Source organism: Periplaneta americana, chromosome 13 (assembly GCF_040183065.1).
Source record: "Periplaneta americana isolate PAMFEO1 chromosome 13, P.americana_PAMFEO1_priV1, whole genome shotgun sequence".
NCBI classification, from domain to species: Eukaryota; Metazoa; Arthropoda; class Insecta; order Blattodea; family Blattidae; genus Periplaneta; species Periplaneta americana.
Window position 1 is genome coordinate 47862233 of NC_091129.1, and position 23956 is coordinate 47886188.

A 23956-nucleotide genomic window follows, 5' to 3' on the forward strand; every position below is an offset into this window, starting at 1 on the left:
AAGGCATAAAGCGAGATGAAATCGATTGTTTTTCGTTTTTCATTTATTATATTTTGTGTTAAATTTTCAAGGGAAGTAAAAAATGAAATTTAATTGTTTATATTTTGAATGTATACTCAGTGGCGAAGCTTCAGGGTAGGCAGGGTAAGCAGAGATTTTCCAAACTTTTTCGAAGAAGGGACAAGATCAATTTAGAATTTAGTTAAATAAAAACAGGGGCCTTTCCGCCGCGTTTCGTTTACCTTTTTCCGACGTAAAGCACGGCCTAGAACACTATGCCTTCAGCCCTGCTTACCCAGAAGTTTTGTTACGCTTCGAATTATGAAGTTGTTTCTTGGATTAGTATATATATTTTTAAACATTTAAATGTTTATTTTCATCCCCTTTTTAATTTTCATTTTCGTGATGGGCGGTTGTCTTTTACTGTCCTTTCTTAACATCTTAGTACCAACTCAGTAGGCTACTATATGAAAATAGTTCATAAGAACTATGATAGAAGATCAGAGTCGCAAGATAGAATCCGTAAAAATTACACAAAGGTTAGAATGGACTATTGCCTTTGCTTTTCTTTTCGAGGACTTGGCACGGGATATGTTCGTACGTTTATTAATAATAATAATAATAATAATAATAATAATAATAATAATAATAATAATAATAATAACAATAATTACTGTTTCATATACGAGTACGTTGACATTCTTAACTCTTAATAATAACTCTTTAATAATAGTTTTTAATCACATACTTTAATGTTCGTCCTCAGCAAAAGACATTGCAACCTCGGTTTTAGTCCACGTGGATTAGACAAATAGGTATCATTTTATAATGGAAGCAGCTTATTGGTTGCAACATTGAAATTGAGGAGAGTGATTGGAGCGGCGACACAATAAATTAAAACACAAAAACAGAATTAAATTTCAAAGACCTATCGAATGTTACCTACGAGGCCGCTCAAAGACCTGCCGAATGTTAACCATGAGACCGCGGCGATAATATACATACATATGTATGAATTTACAAGCTACAAAGAGTACAACAATTTGATTTGGATCAAAGTTACGTGTATACAAGAGTTATTTATTAATTAAACAATAAAATATTAGGAATTGTTAATTAAACTTTTAAATACAAACTATGCAGCAGAATTAAACTACCATACATAGAATATTAATACATTTGAAATAGGCTAATGTTAGATAATAGGAAGAGATTACTGTGAGGCAATTGTGAAAATTCAGCGCTATCAGAATGCATGTCTAACCCTTCAATACTCGCGTGGATTATAATAGTAATGCATTGATATTTAATCCTGTATTGCGTCACCGCCTGTAGAACTGCGTAGCTGAGCGTCAATGCAATTTCTCGTCACAATCTTAGTGAGGCATTACTGGTGTTTAGACGTATTTGTCGCAACGCTTTGCAAAGTTATACGGAGTTTTATCAAGTGATACACAATTTATCCGTGTGGATTACCATTGTAATCTACGCGAGTACTGACGTCATCAGATAAGTGAAATTGTTTTATATGGTTATGAGTGATGCAATGCAGTAACTTTATGAAAAAATGTGTGACATCGTTCCATCCTCTTTGTAGTTGGCTCCACTGGGTACGGAAACTACAAACAACATTTGCAAATGACTGGATGAAGATATGGATTATGACATTGAAAATGAAAGTGATGATGAAAGCAACAGGGTAGTTCTTTTGAATGAAGTTCACGATTCTAATTCAGAACCAGACGATGATGATGATGATGATGATGATGATGATGATGATGATGAAAGACTAATATCTATAAATGATGGAAACTGCTATATGGGTAGAAATAAGACGACGATTTGGCGGGAAGTGCTAGTAGCTCAACGTGGAGAAAACGAGCACAAAATATAGGGTAGTGATTCATTTACTCGGCCCTAAAAGAGCTGCAAAAAAGTGCGCGAACACACAGAGAATTTGGACTGCTTTATTGATCAGACAATAATCAATATAATTATTGTAAGGTGTACTAATATTTATATAGAAAAAATGAAGCGTAATTACGGACGTGATAGATATTGCAAATTAACAAATGACGTTGAAATTCTGAAATTCTTGCATTCTTGAGTATTTTATATTTTGCTAGCGCCTTGAAATCGGGAAGACTGAACGTAAGAGAACTATAGTGTAAAAATGACACACGAATAGAGTCAATTTACCTGACTATGACCTACACTAGATTCTAATATTTGTTACGATGTCTACGCTTTGATAACATATATGACAAGCAGGAAAGGAAAGTAATTGATAAACTGGCTGCTATACGTGAAGTGTTCGAGTTACTTGTTCAGAAGTCACAAAGGTGCTACATTCCAAGCGAATATGTAACTATAGACGAGCAATTGGTTGCTTTCAGAGGACGATGCCCCATGAAAGTGTATATACCTACTAAACCAGCAAAATATGGGATCAAAATGTTTGCTATGGTGGATGTGAAATCATAACTTAGAAATTTATGCAAGTATTCAACCAGATGGTTCATTTCACCAAGGTAACAGTGCACATGCAGTGATGAAGAGGCTGGTTCATCCCATCAAAGGAACAGGAAGAAATTAATGTGACCACCGATAACTGGTTCACGAGCATACCTCTGTGTTTAGATCTTCTAGAAAATGACAAAATTACACTTTTAGGAACCTTGAAAAAAAAAAAAGAAAACAAAAGAGAAATCCCTCCTCATTTCACAACTATTCAAGACAGCAAGTTAACAGTACAATGTTTGGATTCATTGAAAGCTGCACAAATATTTCGTATGTACCAAAGAAAAATAAAACAGTGTTAGCATTATCAACCATGCATTATGATAAGGCAATGGATTAGGAAACGGGAGGAAGCCAGAAACCTGAAATAATATCATTCTGTAATAGAACTAAATGTACTGTGGATGTCCTGAAACAGTTATGCTCAGGCTATGATGTAAGCAGAAATTCACGACACCGGCCTCTATTTTCTTTGACGTACTAAACATAGCAAGTGTCAATGCTCTTATTGTTTATTCTGCAGATCAAAAAAATCCTACGGAAAAGCTTCCTTAAACCCATGCTCTGGACCTAATGAAGTATCTAATTTCCTAGTGTATAACCCCCTACGGACAATTCCAATAGACATAAATAGAAAAGGAGAGCAATTGTTAGGCATTACACGAACAGACCAAGAAGAAACAACACGGCCAAAGGTATTGGCAGGTGCTACATGTGTGGTAGAACAAGAAACAAGAACACAAGTCAATCTTGTTCCCAGTGCTTGAAGTGTCCTACTCATTTAGATGTAATTTGTTTGAACTGTATAGAAGAAATAATGCATAGGCCTACTTAGATTATTAAATCTGATGTAGATTAGGCTATCATGTGCGTAAAGTCTGAACTGCAAAAACAGAAATGAAAGTGCATCAATATCCTTCTTACAATACACAAAAACATCTGTAAATATTGTAAGTGAAGTGAAAATGATTGTCACATCCTTTGAATATTTTCATTCCTACACCCTGAGTGAGGTATTTAGTTATCAAATATGACGTTAACTTGCGTTTCCTGCGGGAGAGATTGTATCAAGAGTTCAGATGACCTTCAAACAGCGAGTGAGCAACAATGCTGGATATCCTACATAATTATGATGACAGTGAACTAACTCATAACTGTGGTGCAACAATAAATTATGTCTCAAAGACACGTCCAGTGTGGAAACATTATGCAAACATGTCACTTGAATGCAATTTATATATTATATATTTAATTATTATTTATATTTAATACGCTCCGTAATGCGTAAAATAACCATTCGCATTACTGTTATAACTGAAAAGAATATTATTTCTTAACATTTAAATCTAATCGCAATGTTTAAACCATGTCTGTAAACAAAAATAATGTGGATTACCATTGTAATCCAGGTAAGTACTGTTGTTACGAAATTTAACGCGAGTAACGAAGGGCTAAAGGAAGAAATTACCATACAGTCTAGTAAGTGACCATTTAAGTCAAAATAATTGGAGTAAATTGCTAAGAATGCTATTCTTTGAGCTATTTTAAAAAATGTAAAGTCTTACAGCTACTTTTTGACAAGGAATTCCATTTTTGCGATGTGGATACAGTAAAAGATTATGAATAATAAAAGATGCTCTATGAAGAGGTATAATATACTTAGCGTGCCGCAGATAAGTGATCTGATAAAATCCTATGTTCTTTCTATTATCAAATGATATCGGATGTGAAAATTCATCCTGTTGTAGAGTTATACAACTTCGTATATGTGAAGGCTAGAGGAATTTAGTGAAAAACGATTCATTTCACTTGAGTACGTTATGCCCATTGTCGAGTGTGAAACTTATTCCTGGCAGCTACCCTAAAGTGAATGGTTTAATATCTGTAATGAAGAAAGTTTTCCCGAAGGATCCCAAATGGTTTCTAATTTTGGGATAAGTCTACCCTGATACGAAAATGCCATCAAAACCAGTCGTTACTTGGTGAGTAACGTGGTTAGAAGCATTAGAGTACCATTTAATTAACGTTGGAGCCATCCACAGTGTTGAGTGGTTTAGACACTGGCAGCGCTGTTTCAAATGAATCTGCAGAGTCCGTTTCTGGTAAAGAATAATACAAAAAAAAAAAATCAGAGTAACCTAAATCGGACACAGCCGAAAGTTTTATGCGTAAATACGTCGCTGATAAAATTACTGTTAAAGCAAACGTCACCAGTAGCAATCAACATTTCCTGTTTCCAGATAGGTATGCAGAAAACCCAGTATATGTTCGCTTCGCTAGAATTTTTAGAAGTAGCCACTTTGTATGTATTTATAGTACACATGTCGGTTGCTATAGTAACAACTGTGCTGTATCGTTTGCTACCCATTGTTTAAATTCCTGCTTACATTTTCGTTGCATCATATTATGCCCTGATATTGTGAATTTTAGCAATTCACTGAAATTTATTCCAGAATTTTATAAATTCTATTTGCCGACTACTTATTGTTTCTCAATTCAGATTATGGCCGGAACCGTTGTGAATCGATTGACATCACTGTGAACGTCCTAGCACCTCACATTCTCGAGTTACACTGCCATGGCTGCCGCGCGACCTGTCAATTTGTGTCCCAAATTCCCCCTCACGCGTATCTCTAGATGACATTACCCGCTGAAACTCAAGATCACGTTGGATATACTTTTCTGTCTTCTGTATACTGTCGTTTACTTCATAGGAATATGTAGTGTAGTTAGAAATTATATGAGCGAAAACTCGCTTGAAAATGTGTCGGTCGACTTTCTTGGAAGGCATCCATGTCCTGTACCTAACTACAGACGCATTCACCTCAAAACGAACTATCGTGCGTACATCTTACCCAACTTGTCATGCATCACATCAGTTATAGGTTCTCCATCAGCAACACATTCCTCTGTCCTAACTTGTATACAAAGTGTAACTAAATTCAATATCCGAACTTCTAGGAACGATAGAAAAGACCACGGGTCTGAAACTACGAGTATTTAGCCTATTGAATGAATAACCCGAAACTGTAAAGAATAAACTTACTGCAGTTGTAATGTTACTTATGACATTAATATTTCAAAATCAATTAATTTTGTAATCCTTTACAAAAACTGTTCAAAATTACGGTCTCCTGATTCAATACAAACTCTGCAACGACGTGTCATTGCCTGTCGTACACTTCAAAGGCTGTAGAGAGTCAGTAGATGCAAGCATCCGAGCGATGAGCTCTTCCACTGATTCAATTGGAGTCTCATAAACCAGGCCCTTCAAGTGTCCCCGCAAAAAAAAAGTCAAGTGGGATCTGGTCGGGAGAACGAGCAGGCCATCCAATGGGCTCACCGCGATCAATTCACTGCTCACCGAATCTGCGGTTTAAATGTTCTCGGATTTCACAAGAGAAATGAGTAGTTGCACCGTCTTGTTGAAACCACCACCAAGAGGAACGTCTTAGAGGAAGTGAACTGTTCCATCTCTCTACTCTCTATAAACAATAAAGAACTGCGAATTCACAGCACAAACATTGCATTCTGACGTCATGACGTGTTTACTGATTAATGTAAATATTGATGGTTTTGACACATGAGTGTCATAAATAACGTTACAACTGTAGTTCCTCTTTCTTACAGTATAATAGATTTTCTGGTGTTGTCATTCAATAATTAGTTTCAGATCTATGGTCATTTAACAAAAAAAATATGTTTTGGTCTCTTCTATCATTCCTAGAAGTTTTGGTATTGAATTTAGTTACAACTTATCATAAGGAAAGTACAAAAATGTCTAACTACAAATTAACTTGAACACAGTGCTAGACAATAACTGAGGCTACAGTGACTAGGCCTATTGAAATTTGGTTCCAAAAAAATGGGCCGACATTTAGTACTTTAAATGTAGAGTTTTTAAATCAGGTTCACTACAGTATATTCATTGTGTTAGAAGGCAATGCTGTGGTATTTGTTCTGATAGTGATCCGTCTGCAATGCAGCAAGTGCTACGAGGTGGTGTAGCGTAGGAGTAGGGTTTCTGCATTTTTAAACTTGAAATACTTCATGTTCCATAAAAAAGCATGTAGGAAACCGGGAACACTACGAAAAAAATTTTACGGAAAAGCGGCTTAGGAGAGAGTTCGCCAAAACAAGATACTTAACGTGAAATAGCTAATATTTCCTAGATCACTGAGAGGAATAAGAAATGATTATTGTTTGAGTCCCTTAAGGAAAGTATTTTAATAAGTGATTTGGACATTTGCTATGTACAACAAAGCTTAAGAGGAAAATAATGTTTATTGTAAGTTGTGCTAGTGTCCCGTTCTATCAAACTGGTTGAATAAGACGAGACAGTTATATAAATCAATTGAAATTGTTGTAATATTAATGAATGCCACAAAAATTGCACACAAAACATGAGAATGAATAAAACAAATTATTTCTGTGTCAATTTGTGCATTATATTGTTATTAATTATTATAAATGTTACAATAATTATTCAAATTGAGAAATGTTCATTTACAAAAATCGCTTATGAATTCATCACAGCCTTCTGGATCTATGTCACTACACTCTTGGCATTGGGCACACCAGATTCACCTCTCTTCCGGTTTTGAATTTGAATAAATGTCGTTGCAATAAATATATATCTGATCTTTGTCCTCGTTTTCCTTCTCTTCAGATCTGTTTTAGGTATTGATTTCTTGAATTGATATACGCCTATTCCATAATCTTGTGGACTCCATGCCGCGCAGAATTATGGTAGTTGTTGATGCTGGTGGTTTGTGGACGAAATACTAGTTCCTACCACAGGTCTGTTTTTTTGTTTATATTTGGTTTTATGCACAGTTCTTCTTCACTTGTATTTCATGTGCTTCCAATTGATGAGGAAGGAAATAAATGATTAATTTCATATACTGGCCAATAGCCCACGAATGATGGGCTATAATCTGTTTGCAGGACTTGCATAACTAAGCTTGTTAACAAATTCCACCAACACTTGTCCCAACCTCTTGCTTTTGCTTTTGTATTTTTTTATCCTCTGCTTTAGTTCTCCCCAAAGATGTTCAATTGGGTTGATGTCTAGTGACTGGGGAGGCGAATGCAACTGTTTTGGTACATTGTAAAGTAGCCATTCTTTTACGGCAATGGCCGTATGCTAGGGGTCATTGTCTTGCTGAAACACCCAGTCTGTTCCTAGTCCCAGTTTCTCAACAGATTGTTTGAAATTCTCCTTTAATATGGTGAGATACTTCCATTTATCCATAATGTCCTCAATAAATACTAAATTCCCAACCCAGCTTCAGACATGCAACCCCATACAAGAATATTTCCACCACCATGCTTCACTGATGGTACAAGATTTTGCTTTTTCAAACTTTCATTCCTTTTTCGCCACACCTTTTGCTTTCCATCACATTGAAATGAGTTGAATTTACTCTCATCCGTGAAAAGCACTGTATTCCAGTATGTGGAATCTTTACTTCGATGCAGAGTTGCAAATTCTAGGCGCTTCTGTTCATATACAATGCTTATGAATGGTGCTTTCCTTGCTATTCTACTTTGAAACTCATGCTTTTTCAAAAGTCTTCGTACTGTGATGGGATGAACAATATTTCCACTAGTATTTGCGACATCTACTGCCAACTCCGTAGCTGTAATTTTGGGATCTGAATTCACTTTTCTAATGATGTGCCGTTGCTCCCTGTTAGATCATTTTGTTGGTCTTCCACATCTGGCTTTGTTTTCTACACTTCCTCGATCATTGTAGTTCCTTATTACGGTTTGGACACTTGCATGGCTCCTTCTAACAATTTCCCCAATTTTACGCAGTGAAAAACCCCCTTTTTATTGAGCTCAATTATATTTTGTCTTACCTCCACTGATATTTCAGTTCTTTTTGGATCCATGATACGCGATCAAATTATGTATTGTAATACACATCTACTGTTTTAACAAACTGCACCAATTTCACTGTGTTCACTGCAACGTCTCTCCTACAACTGACGAAAGAATCGCAGTGTATGTTCACTTCTGTACTTCAGTAAACACAAACAGTTGCATCTAACACGCTTGTAGCGCAAGATACTGGTCTGAATACCTTGGTTTTTGTTGTTATGGAAGTGGACGCAGACATAGAGCTCCACGTTAACATCTGTGCATTCAGGGTTGTACAAAATATGCTAAAAAATGGGGGTGTATGTAGACTTTAGTGTCCGACTGTATGAGGGCGGCAATGACCCTGCGGGTTCCTTAAAAGCCATTTGTAAGTAAGTAAGTAAGTAAGTACAAAGTTCTAGAATAAAATAATAATTGAATCCTTCCCCAAACGAATACTAGTTAATATCATAGACACAATCCTCTCCCTAGATCTTTCATTATTATACAAAGATGTTACACTTACCTTCAACTTTAAAAATAAGTAGGGGTGGGAGCTTCCTCTTTTTCACACTTCCTTGCAGCCACTAACTAATCTCACAATGACAATAACAGCCTGACGCTAGACGAGAAGTCAATATCTAAACATTCAAATTTGAGGCTCTATCACAGTGTATTATTTTAGATTGCTCTTGTTTAAAAAACTGACTCATGATAGGAATATAAGTTTAGAGTAATACAGAACCATTTTTACTTTCACCTTCTTGTGTGACCAAAATTAATTTTGTCCCATTAGATTAGTGACTTGGACCACTGTGCAGTAGAGACAGGCAAACTGTCGATCAGGCTTGCCTGTGACTGTTTACGTCCGTGAGTGGGCTTACGCTTCGAATCGTTCGCCCGCCTGCAACCTTCCCTCTCAAGCAGGCAGGCAGTGTGGTTGCACGTGACTCCCAAACAGGCGTAAGAGTGACCAGAAAGGCCTGTTGGGTTCCGCCGACCTGAGCCAGACTGCTGCTTTCAGATGCATGATAAATACGAACCAAGTCATTCAAACCTGACAAGAAGCCTACAGATATAGACAATCTACTGAAAACTTAATTTGTTGTCTTCTGAAACTTACCGTTAATAAAGACAAAGAAAACTATTTCTCGTCAACATAATATCCATTAAATGCCAACAGTTATTATAAATTACTGGCACTTTTCTTTTCATCGTAGTAATATAAATTTAATGCAAACCATTCAAACTTTGATCTTCATAAATAAAAAGAAATCTGTCCCTCAGAAGTTAAATAGCAAATCAATATTCTGAAGAAGGAAAAACTTTAATACATTTTACAGGTTTTCATGAGGTTTTTAATTGGTGACAAGAAAAAAGTTAAAATGAAATATTTTTCTATAATAGTTGTTGATATTCATAATAATTGTTACCAATATCTTTTCAACATATTTCCTCCTCTCCTCTCCTCTCCTCTCCTCTCCTCTCCTCTCCTCTCCTCTCCTCTCCTCTCCTCTCCTCTCCTCTCCTCTCCTCTCCTCTCCTCCCCTCCCCTCCTCAACTAGTCACAAGTTACGAAATGTTACTATTTTGTTGAGTCAGATACACTTTGCAGGAATATGAAATGTATAATATTGTCTTATTACTTTATGAATTCTGTAGCGCAATAAATCGTAAAACTGTGTTTCTTTAACCAAAAATATCTGCCGTGTTGGACCATAAAATAAAGAATTTTTGAAGTGACTAAATACCCAACGAACTTAGGTTTCAAACTAGTACTGTTTCATCTTAACCAGCGCAGACTGGCTTCCGTGAATGCAAGTCACTTTACCTTATAATACGAGAAACAGGCAGGCTTTCTTGGGTCCCGCCTGGACTGAACCTATAAAACCCGGGCTCAATGGGTTCAGGCTAGAAGTTAACTTGCTTTGTAGCGTCGCTGGAACCCAAGCCTGACGGCAAGCGGGTACGGGCGTGAATCTTGTCTGATTTACTGTGCAGTGGTTCACAAATAACTAGCATTTGCTCTTAATGGGTTCAAGGAAATTTCGGAAAACCTCAACAAGATAATCTGCCAAAAACAGGATTTGAACCAGGGTCCGCTTGTTTCGCCGTCAAAATTGTTAACCATTACTCAACAGCGGTATAATTCTTGTGAATTATAAGTGAATTAAAGAAAATATATATTGAATATTATACTCTCGCTTTGACTAGTACAAGCATTATAACATTTTAATAGTTCCATACGTAATCTAGACAGAAGTTATTAAACTTCTTACATACATAAGTGACAAAATGCATCAGATTCCATTGTGATACATTTATTTATTTAGTTGTTGGCATTACGAACACTTCTTTGAAATTTACAGATAAAGCAGTAAGAAAAAGACGAAGGATGTTCATATTATACTGATGTATTATTTTTCTATATATATGGTTGGGTGAACCATAGTTATTGGCCACATTACAGTTATTGGACTTTGATGTGTTGTTATAAGACAAGATGTGAAAATAATTAGTTAATATTCTGCCAGATGGTAGCAGCATATTTTCTTATTTTATAGTTACTTTGATTTTCTGCAACTGTTAGTAGTCTAAGATTAAATAAAATATTCTGCAAAATATACTTTCGCAGTCATTTGCTTCTTGGAAAATTATTAAGAAGTATATTGTGGTTGAGTCATAATAATTGCTGTTTCTTTTAACTAGTACACATTATTATTCCAATTATGAGGTAAGTACAGTTGTCAAAAAAAAAGTTGCCACACTCGTAAACAGCGAATATTTTCAACTCCACTTCGGGTCATGGCGATGTTACACGATGTTGTGTAATTATAGAAGCAGTTCCGGAACTACGGAATTATCCCATATCTACTTCTCGTAAACCAGGGATAGAGTGCTCGGTTAATGATTCGAAGGTTGTGAGTTCGAGCCTTGTTCAAGTTTTCATTTTATTTTTTAAACGTTCTTTAACGATATAAATAATATTCAATTCATAATTTATATTTTGTTACCGTTCTTTAGCGTTATAAATAATATTCAAGTTACCATTTATATTCTGTTACCGTTCTTTATCAATATAAGTAATATTCAAGTTATTTATAATTTGTTATCTTTCCTTAGCGATATAAATAATATTCAAGTTATCATTTATATTCTGTTATCGTTCTTTAGCGATATAAATAATATTCAAATAATCATTTGTATTCTGTTTTCGTTCTTCAGCGTTATAAATAATATTCAAGTTATTTATATTCTGTTATTGTTCTTTCGCGATATAAATATTTTGTATTTTATAGAATTAATTATTATAGTATAAATAACCATTTTTCTTTGTAAAAGAAGATATTTTATTTAAATAATTAATTATATATTACATAATATCTTATATTAATTAGAGAAACCGATCTCTATCATTTATATTCTGTTATCGTTCTTAGTTATACTGTATAAATAATATTCAAGTTATTTATATTCTGTTATCGTTCTTTAGCGACATAAATTACATAAATTTAATATTAGGCTTGGAACAATACAGTTTCATAATACTAGTGTTAGTTCTTTTCTTTTTATATTATTACATTACACTATCTTGAAACACAATAAAATGAAAAGGAGTGACGGGGATTTGAACCTGAGACGTTAACATTTAAATTCCGACGTTCTTCCGACTGAACTACGAGACCAGAAGTATAGAAATATTTGCGGAAAAATTTGGCCCAATCCCCTTCCAAGATTTTCTGAGGATTTGTAGAAGCTCATCCAGGGTGCAAGGACTAATTGTGATTTTCCGGTATCTGATCGGATCAAAAATTATGATAGAAATTATATTTAATCCTTTCGGTGAATTTCGGTGGAGTCCGAAGGGCTCAATTATTCAAATCCTTTCTCTTCACCTCCACGCTTGGGCCCCCTGGGATTTATTAAGATGCGAAAGAAACAGTGGTGTGCGGAAAGCAACGGGAAGTTACTGCATTTATCCTTTACAAGAAAAAGTGCAGCACGAGTAAAGGAAGCTTTTAATAGAAAAAAGAGCATCTTCTGAGGACCTCTGGAAAAAGAACTAAGGAAGAGACTAGTGAAGTGGTTTGTGTGGAGTGTGACAAGATATGGGAAAGAAACATGGACATTACGACAAAATGAAGAGAAACGAATAGAAGCATTTGATAAGTGGATGTGGAGAAGATTGGAGCGTGTGAATTGGACAGACAGAATTAGAAATGAAGTTGTGTTGAAAAAAGTGGGTGAAGAAAGAATGATGCTGAAACTGATCGGAAAGAGAAAAAGGAATTGGTTGGTTCACTGGTTGAGGAGAAACTGCCTAATGAAGGATGCACTGGAAGGAATGATGAACGGGAGAAGATTTCGGGGCAGAAGAAGATATCAAATAATAGACTGCATTATGATATGTGGATCATGTGCGGAGTCTAAGAGGAAGGCAGAAAATAGGAATGATTGGAGAATGCTGGGTTTGACTTGCCTATGGGCAGAACACTTATGTATGTATGCCTGGAATCCCGTGCCTGAGAACAATCGCTATTTGAAAAGACTAGTCGATTCCATACCCACTCGACTGTAAGATGTGATCGAGATGTGGGGAATATAGACTAAATAGTGAATCGTGGCTTTTTGTTTTGTTTCTTGAACGCTTGATTGTTTGAATGTTCTAAGGCAGACGACAGTAAGTTTGTTTTATTTATGCCACGAAAGATATTTTTGTTGAGATTAAAATCTCTTTTTTTTTCCCCATTTGCAGCCATGATATCATAATAAATAATGATAAAAGTCATGGCATAATACATTCACGAACCTGATGTTACTTACTAAAATAATAATAAAGGATAAAGGAGCAATTATGTATATTTTGTCTCTCTCTCTTGGAAAGAATAAAGAAATAAGAATAAAAAAGCACATGTAAAGCACATGAATAGCACTAGGATGTATTCTAACACATAACCTTACGCATACCACGCCGGATCGCTACCATTATGCCATCAGGTATCACACAGAGTACTTTAATTGTAATTATAGGCATCAGGCATCGTGGTCCAACAACATGTAACATCGCCTGTCTCCGAATTGTGGCGAAGATACCCGAAGTGAACTTTGCTTTTAAAGAGCAGCCACTTTTTCTTTTGACAAGTGTACATGTATATTTTCACTTCAAATTTATATATCGTATTAAAATACAATCTATAAATGTTGAAAATATACTGGTTAATTACTGTTTTATTTCAAACGCATTTTTCCGACATTGGACAAACCGGCCAATTACTAAAATTTCAAAAGAATTATAAAATTCAGTTATTTTACTTCAATCAACATTCACTGTTTCACTAGTGTTTTTATTTTGAATCCATTAAATATTTCCATAGTTATAAGCCACGTGGGTCAGCAATAACTATACTTATACATTTTAGGCCCAGGTTAGGTTATTTTTAAGATGCCAAAATGGGTAGACTGTAAGGCAGAGGCTATGAAGGCAGCATTGGAAGAATTTTAAACTCATAGCAGTTCTTAGCATGCAGGCTTTCACGGCCGATGTCTAGTTGAAACAGAGCTTCCGGGCTAAGATGCCGTGGTCTACTGGTGCTGACGTTACCAGACGTTTCGTCTACTTCTACGGCAGACATCTTCAATGGTTAGGTATCCTCGGTCGAAGTCTTCTGCTCGGGATACCTGTAGCAACTGATGACCTGACTCAATTGATCAATTGATCACGGAACGGGGCGAGGAGGAGTTGGCTGGTGTTTGCCGTTAGGATGGCAAGATGCCGTCATCTGTTGTTCAATGACAAAGCATGTGAAGGCCGTCGGAAGAAGCGCCGTGAAATCTAATCTGCAATTTGAGAGGTCCCTGTCCTTTCAATTTGCGACTTATTGAGTGACCTCGTATATTTAATAGACTATTAATATTATCTGAACTAGGGCATACATCGTTTATAATAAAGGTGGAATATATGTGGGGAAGGGCATATAGGTCCGTGGCCCATTTCTTATAGGGCTCATCCCGATATTTGTCTTACGCCTGAGGAAAACCACGGAAAACCTTAGGCGAGATGAGTTGTCTCATATATAGGAGACTAGCCAATTTGGCTATTATGTAGGAGGTGATTGTTATCATGAGCCTTGTTGAATCGTCTCAATTTTGAAACAAGACATTTGGCTATATGATGGCTCAATTACGAAGAGGGGGGAGAGATGTAATTAGTTAATTAATTTAAGTAATAGGGAGATTAATGGGGATATGAGTGCAGGTCCGTGGCCCATTTCTTTTAGGGCTCATCCCGACATTTGTCTTAGCGCCTTAGGAAAACCACGGAAAAACCTTAGGCAGGATGAGTTGTCTCAATATCAGAGACTAGCCAGTTGGCTCTTACGTTGAATGACTCTATGAATCGATAGATATATACTAGCCAATTGGCTCTATGATAGTTCCATCGATCAACAAAAGTAGATATTGTTAGGGAGGGATTTTGTTTAGCCCAGTTAAGACAAGGTCATTTTACAGCGGTTGCACTATCCAAGGATTCTCATGGAGTTGAGTCGTGGCTACCAAAACCTGGGAGTAACGCCAGCCTCCCTGTCCTCCTGTCTCAATAGTATAGCTTATGGACCTGTCTGGTGTCTACGCCGTAACCTAGGATCATACTGGCCGAGGCCAGATATGGGCGGGTTGGGGTTAGCACGAGCTTCCGCATACAGGTTCCTAGCCAGTCGAGCAATGAACTCGTCTATGGTTGGCAACTCTAGTTAATCATGGAACTTTCTTCTCGAGGCGACTCGGGGGAGATGGGTAATGAGTCGAATCACCTGGTTTTGGACAACTTTGGGACACTGCCGCAAACCCCCATGCGGGTGCGGCATAGGTAATGACAGAGCGAATGAGGGCCTTATACATGGTAAGTCCTACCCTCAGGTTGTCAGGAGTTAAGGCCGCCAGAATGGGATAGTGTCTATCAGCCCGTTGGCTTTACGAAGAAGGGATTGGATGTGATCTCGGAAGTTGAGATGAGAGTCCATAATGATCCCTAAATATTTAATTTGGTTCATCCACGGCATTTCTCGTCCGAAAAGTGTGGGTGGTGGTGGTATGTCTTCGAGCCTCGCTCTTAGTGAAAAGAGTATGGCCTGACATTTCTCTACATTGACCTTGATTCTCCAGTCGTGGAACCACGGCTGGAAGTGATCTAAGATCGACTGTAATCTACGGGACGCTAATCTATAGGTTTTGCCCATCGCCAAGAGGGCAGTGTCGTCTGCATTGATATACAGATGACTACTTCTGCCGTGGATATAGCGAAACGGGAGGTCATTAATGAATATATTGAAACGTATGGGCCCGATAATGGAACCCTGTGGGACTCCTGCGTGAATTTCACGGGGGGTGGAGAAACTAGTGCCTACACGGGTTTTGAATGTACGGCCTCGGAGGTAGTTAGAAATGAGGCGTATCATTCCATCTGGGACTCCCATGCCCAGTAACTTAACGAGGAGTCCCTCATGCCAAACCTTGTCGAATGCTCGCTCGATGTCCAGGTAAGCTGCAGCTACTACACGCTTCGTGCTCATAGCCCAGGTAATGTCCTCCGTCATGCGGAGTGCCTGGAGGGTAGTGGAACGACCAGGGTGAAAACCGAATTGCTCGTTCCTGATTTGGGGCAATACTACTTCAGTGAGGCGTCTATGTATGACCCGCTCCGCCAATTTGCTGAGACAACTGAGGAGACTAATAGGCCTATAGTTGCTTGGATTAGTCTTATCCTTTCCGGGCTTTGGAAAGAGAACTACGTGAGCTTCTTTCCAGGGAATGGGATAGTGACCGGAAGCCAAGATGTTATTAATTATCTCTGCTATGCGCTTCATAGCTGACCTTGGGAGATGCTGCAATATAATTCCTTGGATACCGTCGGCTCCTGCGGCCTTATGAGGGCCGAGGCGACGAATGAAATGGGCGACCTCGTGGGTGTTCGTAGGACGTATCCCATTTTCCGGCTCCCTGCTAAGGAGGTCTCGAACCGATTCCTCAACAGCTCTGATATGGGGCAAGTTTAAATTTTGTTCCACGGGTCGAAAAGTGGTCTCTAGAACGTCTGCCAGTGCGGTAGCCTTCTCCTCTGGAGTAAAGGCCGTGACATCTGGACCGACTACTAATGGGTGAATAGATTGAGACGGATTGGACAGAGCTCGAGATACACGCCAGACATCTGACATGTTTCTGCTGTCCATCGTTTCAACCTTGGATTTCCAAGCATCCACGACCGTTTCGTGGACCGCCTCACTGATCCGCCTGCGCAAGCGGTTCATTTCTATTCTATGTTGATCTAACCTAGTACGCTTCCACAATGTTCTTGCTCTATTGCGGGCGATCTTTAGGTCTCTAATATAGGCTGGGAGCTGCATCCGTCCCGGTTGTGAAGACCGTTTCGGTATTGCAGCAAACATTACCTTCTTTATGCACTCCGTCAGGTCGCTAACTGACCTATCTATCCCTGCCGGAGTGACTTCAGGGGGGAGTGGTGGAAGCGTAGCGGCTACCTGGTCTTGAAAGAACACCCAGTCTGCCGCCTTGTAGTTGAATTTCTCAGCGGTTGGGGAGAGTTCGACTGGGTGCATGATCTCCATTATCACCGGTAGGTGGTCGGACGGAAGATCATCCAGGGTTGTTAGTCTCGCTCTAGTTGTGAGACCTTTCACCAGAGCGATGTATAATATGTCAGGCAGTTGATTTGCAGCATCCGGTACGTGTGTGGGTTCCCTAGGGGCCATCACGACGTATCCGTTTCCTGTAGAATTAAGAAAAAGCCTATCGCCCTGCCGATTGGGGCGTTGACAGTTCCAGCTAGCGTGCTTCGCATTGAGGTCGCCGGCGACTACGAATCTATCGGATAGACTTGTCACTATATCTAAATCGCGTTCATCTAGTATGCCCGGAGGACTGTAGGCAGCCATAAGCAGAAAGGGGAGTCTGCCTATGTAGGCTCTAATAGCCACTGCCTCTAATGCCGCTAGCTGGGGAAGGAGATACTCACAGTGCGCGATCGTGGAACGAACGAACACCGCTACACCTCCGCCTCTTCTACCCGCTCTATCTTGTCTATAGACTTTAAACCCCGCGCATCTTAAATTTACTTGGGGTGTCAGGAACGTTTCTGTTATAAATGCTACGTCTATATTATTAGCGTCTAGGAAAGCCCTGAACTCATGTCTATCATGTCTAAGGCCCTTGGCGTTCCATATACACATCCTAGCAACTCCGTCACTTCGTCTGGCCATTGAGAGAAACGAGGGAGGTTAGGAGCTTAAATATCTCCGGGAGGGCAGACATAGGATTCTCCATAAGGAGAACTATCACTCTGGTTAATCCTTCTAGGATTGGGGCGAGCGGGAGGTTAGGGTTTGCTAATTGCTACGCCTCGGCAAAGTGCTGAACTTGGTCCAAGGTCGCGCCTTGACTGGTCGGGCCTTTCGAGGTGCTTGCAATAGCTTCCTGCTGGGCCGGTGGGACAGAGGCGGAGATGGACTCTACCGTGGTAGCCTTGGTGGCTTTTCTGCTGCCACTGTTGCGCTTAGGGCGCTGAGAAAGGGGTCCTACATTATTGGCAGCAGTTTGGGGGGCTGTCGCTGCCACGGTGGACCATAGAGGCGCGGCAACGGGCACTTCCAAAAGCGAAGGGATGGTCGCCTGCTGCTGCGTTTGCTGCTGCTGTTGGCGGACCGGCCCGAATTCCGTGCGTCGCTCCGCACGGGGCCCCTGCACAGGGGCGCGAGCCTGTGGCTGCGGCTGCTGTTCTCGGAACAGCTGCTGCTGCCTCGCAGCTCGCTCCACACGCTGCTGCCGGAGCCACTCGTATTGGAGCGTCCGCTGTTCCTCGAGCTCTGCCCTCCTCCATCGGGCAGCCCTGCTCGTTCCTTCCGTGGCATCTCTAACCTGTAGTGCTACGGGACACCCTCCGTAATTGGCGGATGACCTGACTCGAAATCGAAAATCGAAAAATCGAAGGAGAATTGGGAGGAAAATTTAAAAGGTACGCAAAACGCGTCCTTGCAAGGGGTTGGGGGCTGTACAAAACTAAATATGTGAGCTCCAAGCCTGTTGGCCACTAGTGTCACTCCGGGTTACGCTGCTCCCCTGAAGGAGCTCTAGAAAATTTTGAAGGGGAAGCCGAAATTGGACGTAACCTCTTAGGTACCACATACGCGAGGGGGGCTGAGATTGATCAATTGATCACGGAACGGGGCGAGGAGGAGTTGGCTGGTGTTTGCCGTTAGGATGGCAAGACGCCGTCATCTGTTGTTCGATGACAAAGCAGGTGAAGGCCGTCGGAAGAAGCGCCGTGAAATCTAAGCTGCAATTTGAGAGGTCCCTGTCCTTTCAATTTGCGACTTATTGAGTGACCTCGTATGTTTAATAGACTATTAATATTATCTGAACTAGGGCATACATAATTTATAATAAAGGTAGAATATATATGGGGAAGGGCATATAGGTCCGTGGCCCATTTCTTATAGGGCTCATCCCGACATTTGTCTTACGCCTGAGGAAAACCACGGAATACCTTAGGCAGGATGAGTTGTCTCATATAAGAGACTAGCCAATTTGGCTATTATGTAGGAGGTCATGAGCCTTGTTGATTTGTCTCAATTTCGAGACCAGCCATTTGGCTATATGATGGCTCAATTGCGAAGAGGGGGGACAGATGTAATTGTTAATTAGGGAGATTCATGGGGAATGACCTGACTGGTTGCTCGTCCTTATTTATAGCGCCGAGACTTGGTGTTCCGTTGTGGCGGCGGTCCGCGCCCGTCAGATCGTGACCTTGGACTGCCGTGGCGTTGATTGGTCGCGGCGGCCCGCACCTGCTCGGTCCCGGTGGCCTTGGGCTGGTCGTGGCGCACAGTTGTTGCGGCGGTCCGCGCTCGCTAGAGTGCGGTGACCTTGGGCTGGTTGTTGTGTTCCAATATCGTGGCGAACAGCACTCGCAGGATTTCGGTTTCCATCCGTCGTACCGTCGCTGTGCACAGTATTTGTACTAGTCCGTTTCAGGACAGGATGCCAGCAGCCAGGAGGGTCTGAAACTTAACAACTGCTGGCATCCTGTCCTGAAACGGACTCGTACAAAACCATTTTCTTGTGCTATGTATTTGATTGTGTTCACTTCTTCATTGTAGTGTTGTTGGCTCATGGGTATGTTGAGTAATCTGTGTACCATTGTCCTGAATGCAGCATGTTTGTGTTGTGTGGGGGTGATTAGATGTGTTGTGTATGTGTGTGGTAGTGGTGGTTGGTTTTCTGTATATTTTGAAGGTGTGTTTGTTGTCAACTTTTGTTATGGTGATGTCTAGGAAATTTATGGAGTTATTGTTTTCAAGTTCCAGTGTCTATTGGAGTTTTGGTTGTATTTTGTTTATGTATTGGTGTAGTTTGTGTATTTGTCTTTTCTTTCCTTCGTATAGTATGAATATGTCATCTACGTATCTGTGGCAGTATATTATGTTGTCTGCATATTTGTTGTGATCATTGTTGAGTAGGTATGTTTATACAGACACACTAAAACACACCCTAATAAAATTCTCAACGCATAGATCAATTTCAGAACACACACACTATTTGACACAACTCTTCATCGCACGATCGCACCCACACAACAGGCAGCGAAGTTGATATAGCGCCAAGATCTAGTAGGCTATGAGGATGGTGTCAAGTAACACCGAAACAGTTGTAAGCCACACATGCTTACATAATTAGCACGAGTAAGATCGCCATTTAATCAATTATTTATATTCAAGTGTTAAAAGTAGTGTACGAAAGATTCAACATGGATTATAAATTTAGCTACATAATAAGCTTCCACCCTCTTGTATCAATTCTGCTGGAATTTGTTATATACCTGGAGACTTGTACTTTTGCAGAAATTCTATCGAAATTCGACTTGAGAGAGTATGGGTTTCGGGTACAAACAGCTCAGCAGTTTGTATTTGAATTTCGTCCCGATCATTTCTATTTGGCCTGTGCACATTAAGGTGTCCAAAATAGTTTTTCAAACTGTTCAGGATTGAATGAGATTCTCCAAATAAGTCACTATTCTTATCCTTGATCACGTTTACCCTTGCCTGATATCCGTTCTTAAATTCCTTTATAGTCTTATATAAAACTGTAATGCCTTTATTTCTATTATTTGTTACCACATCATTTAGTTTTTCCTCCAAGTAATCTTTCTTTTTATTCCTAAGTATACGGCTTGCTTCCCTTTTCTCAATGAAATAATTATCTCTATTTGCCTCAACTGGATCCTGCAAGAATTTCAATTTTGCCTGTTTCTTTGTTTCTACTACCATTAAACAATTTTAAAGACCCAACTGCAATTTTGATATTGTCTCTGATATTTTCCCACACACTATTAACATATTAACATCTAATTCCAATTATAAATATTATATTAGTGAAATAATTATAAATGTATTAAAATTTCCCATTTCCTTCATAAAGTTTAATCTAAAATTTCAAAACTGGAACCTTTTCTAGATACAGCTTCTAATTGAATGCACAGCTGAATTTAAAGTATTTACATGTCAAAGGCGTGATAAAGGCAGTTAACTTGCAATTAATTATTATCCTTGTTAATAATAGGCCAAGCATATTTTCAGAATTTGATTCTGATGGGAATTATTATATATTGTAGAATTAATTGAAGACAAAATTTGAATGAACTGACATGTGAAATATTTCTCATTCTTCAACAAATACAAAATGAACATTGTCAAACATGATAACTCACTTCTGACCACATAACAAGATAGGCCTATTGGTATTCACCTACGGTCCTAAATATTTAACAAAAGTTAATCTACATGTGCGGACATTCACACATGCATGCACATATACACACTTACGCACGAACACACATACACACACTCTCCTCTGTTTCAAACTAGCTCTCTGCTAATATATGATTACACGATGGGTTTATCGTAACTCATTTTGCTTTGCTTGTAATGGTGAAAGAAATTTTATACCTCTTTACAGGAAAGAATTCCGCCATATGTTCTTCTTCTTGTTATACTCACTCGTTCACACATTTGATTATGCATTTGATATATTCAATGTGGTTCTTAAAGATATATAGCCAATAATGAAATTGATTATTATTTCAGTATTATATTGTATGGTATTCTTTGCACAAATAGCTGTGTAATATATCTCTCATAAAATTTTCCTACTTCCACAGATATTTATGAAGTACAGTATAATAAAGAGAAATTGTTAAATATTTGGCGTTAAGGAATAAAAAGTTCGAATTTTACGCTGCGTCTAATGTCATATTAATCTCACAGGTGACTAAAGTTCTGTGAACATCAGCTTTCAATTTTGTGCTATGTTTTTATTGACAATTTTGATGTATGCTTAGCGTTTTTTTTTTTTTTTTTTTTTTTTGGTATTTAAAAATACAGAAATATTAATTTATGATACTTGAATATGAAACGATATATATTTACTAAAGATACTGCGTCATTTCGAATATTGTAACATAAAGTTGTACACATATTTTCAACGAGAGTAAAGAGAGTTTTTAGTAGAAACGACCTTGAGGAATGTGGCTCACAGGAAACAGAAAAGTAATTGTGTTCTCACCTACTTTTGGAACAAAAATTGACGGACAAAATACATTTTGCGTGAAAAGTAAAAATCGTTCACAAGAGTGAAATTTGATTACATCAGAAATAAGTCCATAAACAAAACGAAACTTATTTCAGGAGGAATGTACTTAGTCCTACTTAAAAAGGACTGACGTTCTATATATGCGGTATTGTGATATATTATTTCAAACAGCAACAGTGTAAAATATTCAAAGTAGTAGCTACACAAGCGTTAGAAGAGAGCGTAATAATATTTATAATAACTGTCGACACTGTGATGTACAGTGAAAATTTGTTACGTTTGCAAGGATTAAGTGATCTAATGCAAATTATATATGGTTAGGGTAAGGGGGTACATTTTCGAACATAGTACAATTCTGAACGAACTAAGATTTTTTTAACATTTGTGAGTTTCATACGTTCGTAACTCTGCTTGAGTCATATAGCGTCGATAATCAGTCTTCTATAAGTTTGTTTCCTAAAAAGCTGTGTTGTAAAGTGTTACTATATACCACAAATAAATCATTTTTCAAATAAACGTAAGCACTTTGGCTATAGAATATGCTCTGTTATAAAATGACTCGTAGTTTCTCGTTGTGTTATGGTATTACAATGATAAATATTGGTTTGTATCTGATTTTAACCTGTTGTGTGGTCTTCGTTACACATGTCACCGGCACACCAGTGCTATCTATGAACAGTTTAAAATACTATTTAATCATTTATCAAGGATAGCTAAAGTACAATTTCGAACATTATTCAGGTACAAATCGGAACATTAAGAGTACAACTTCGAACAGTTGTTTGTAACCGTTTCTGTTTGCTGGCATTTTAGATACCACGAAGGAAAACAGAAAATGTTAAACGTCTGAAATGGAATTCTAACGCTATGGAAAAGACAATGAAAAGTGTAATTTCAGGGGATGTTTCATTGAAAGGAGCATCCGCATTATAACAACTTCTACTGAGCGCTCTCATGATAGAGTAAACAAGTAAGGAAAAACAGGCTGGTCTTACTCCACGTGTTACAGGGAAGATTGAACATCCCACAGTTCTGTTTGGAGACATGGAAAAGGCTTTGATAGATAGCCTCCTGTAATTAGCAAATAGACAGTTAGGTCTTACCCCCTTGCAGGTTAAACGTGCTGCTTTTGATTTGGCCGTGGTCAGTCAAAGTCTCTCAGAAAATTCGCAAAATGGTCCTTCTGATTCTCCATAAAATGTAGTTAGTACCATTCTTAACTCACCCGAGAAAGAACTTTACGTCAAAGAAAACTGCTCATGTCATTCCACCTTACTTCGAAAGAGCATATCAACGAGATACGATCTAAGAAATCCTCTGTAGTTAATACTCGGCCTAAACGAAAGAATAAATCTGTACCCAAAAGAGGAGTGAAACAAAGGGCAACATCGTCCGCTCCATCAAATGAAGACGAATGTGGCCTCTACCTACTGAATTATTATTCAGAGGAATCCATTTGAAAGGGGAGTGGATCCGATGCCAGACGTGCGACGTGTGGTATCACGAAGTGTGCGTGGGTGCCAGAGGATAAAGCAGTTTTTTGTGGCAAATGCCTTTGATCGAAATTGTACCTGACCTGTTCAGAATTGTACCCCTATGGTAGATTTTCGAACGTTTTTTTGTTTATTGAAACATTTACAACTATGGACAATGTAAACATCCTTTATTTCTTATATTGTTGTGGAACGACAACTAGGTCTTGAACATTGTATTCACAATAAATTTAGAAATTTCTTATACTTATTTTGACAACAAAATACAAATATGTGTATTCTGTTCGAAATGATACCCCCTTACCCTACTTGTCATATGAGTTCCGTTCTGTATGAAACGGTTTCGAACTACAGTATTCTCTACTGGTAATCTTACTGCTAACAACAGACGTTAAACTAACTAAGAAATTTAGAGTCCT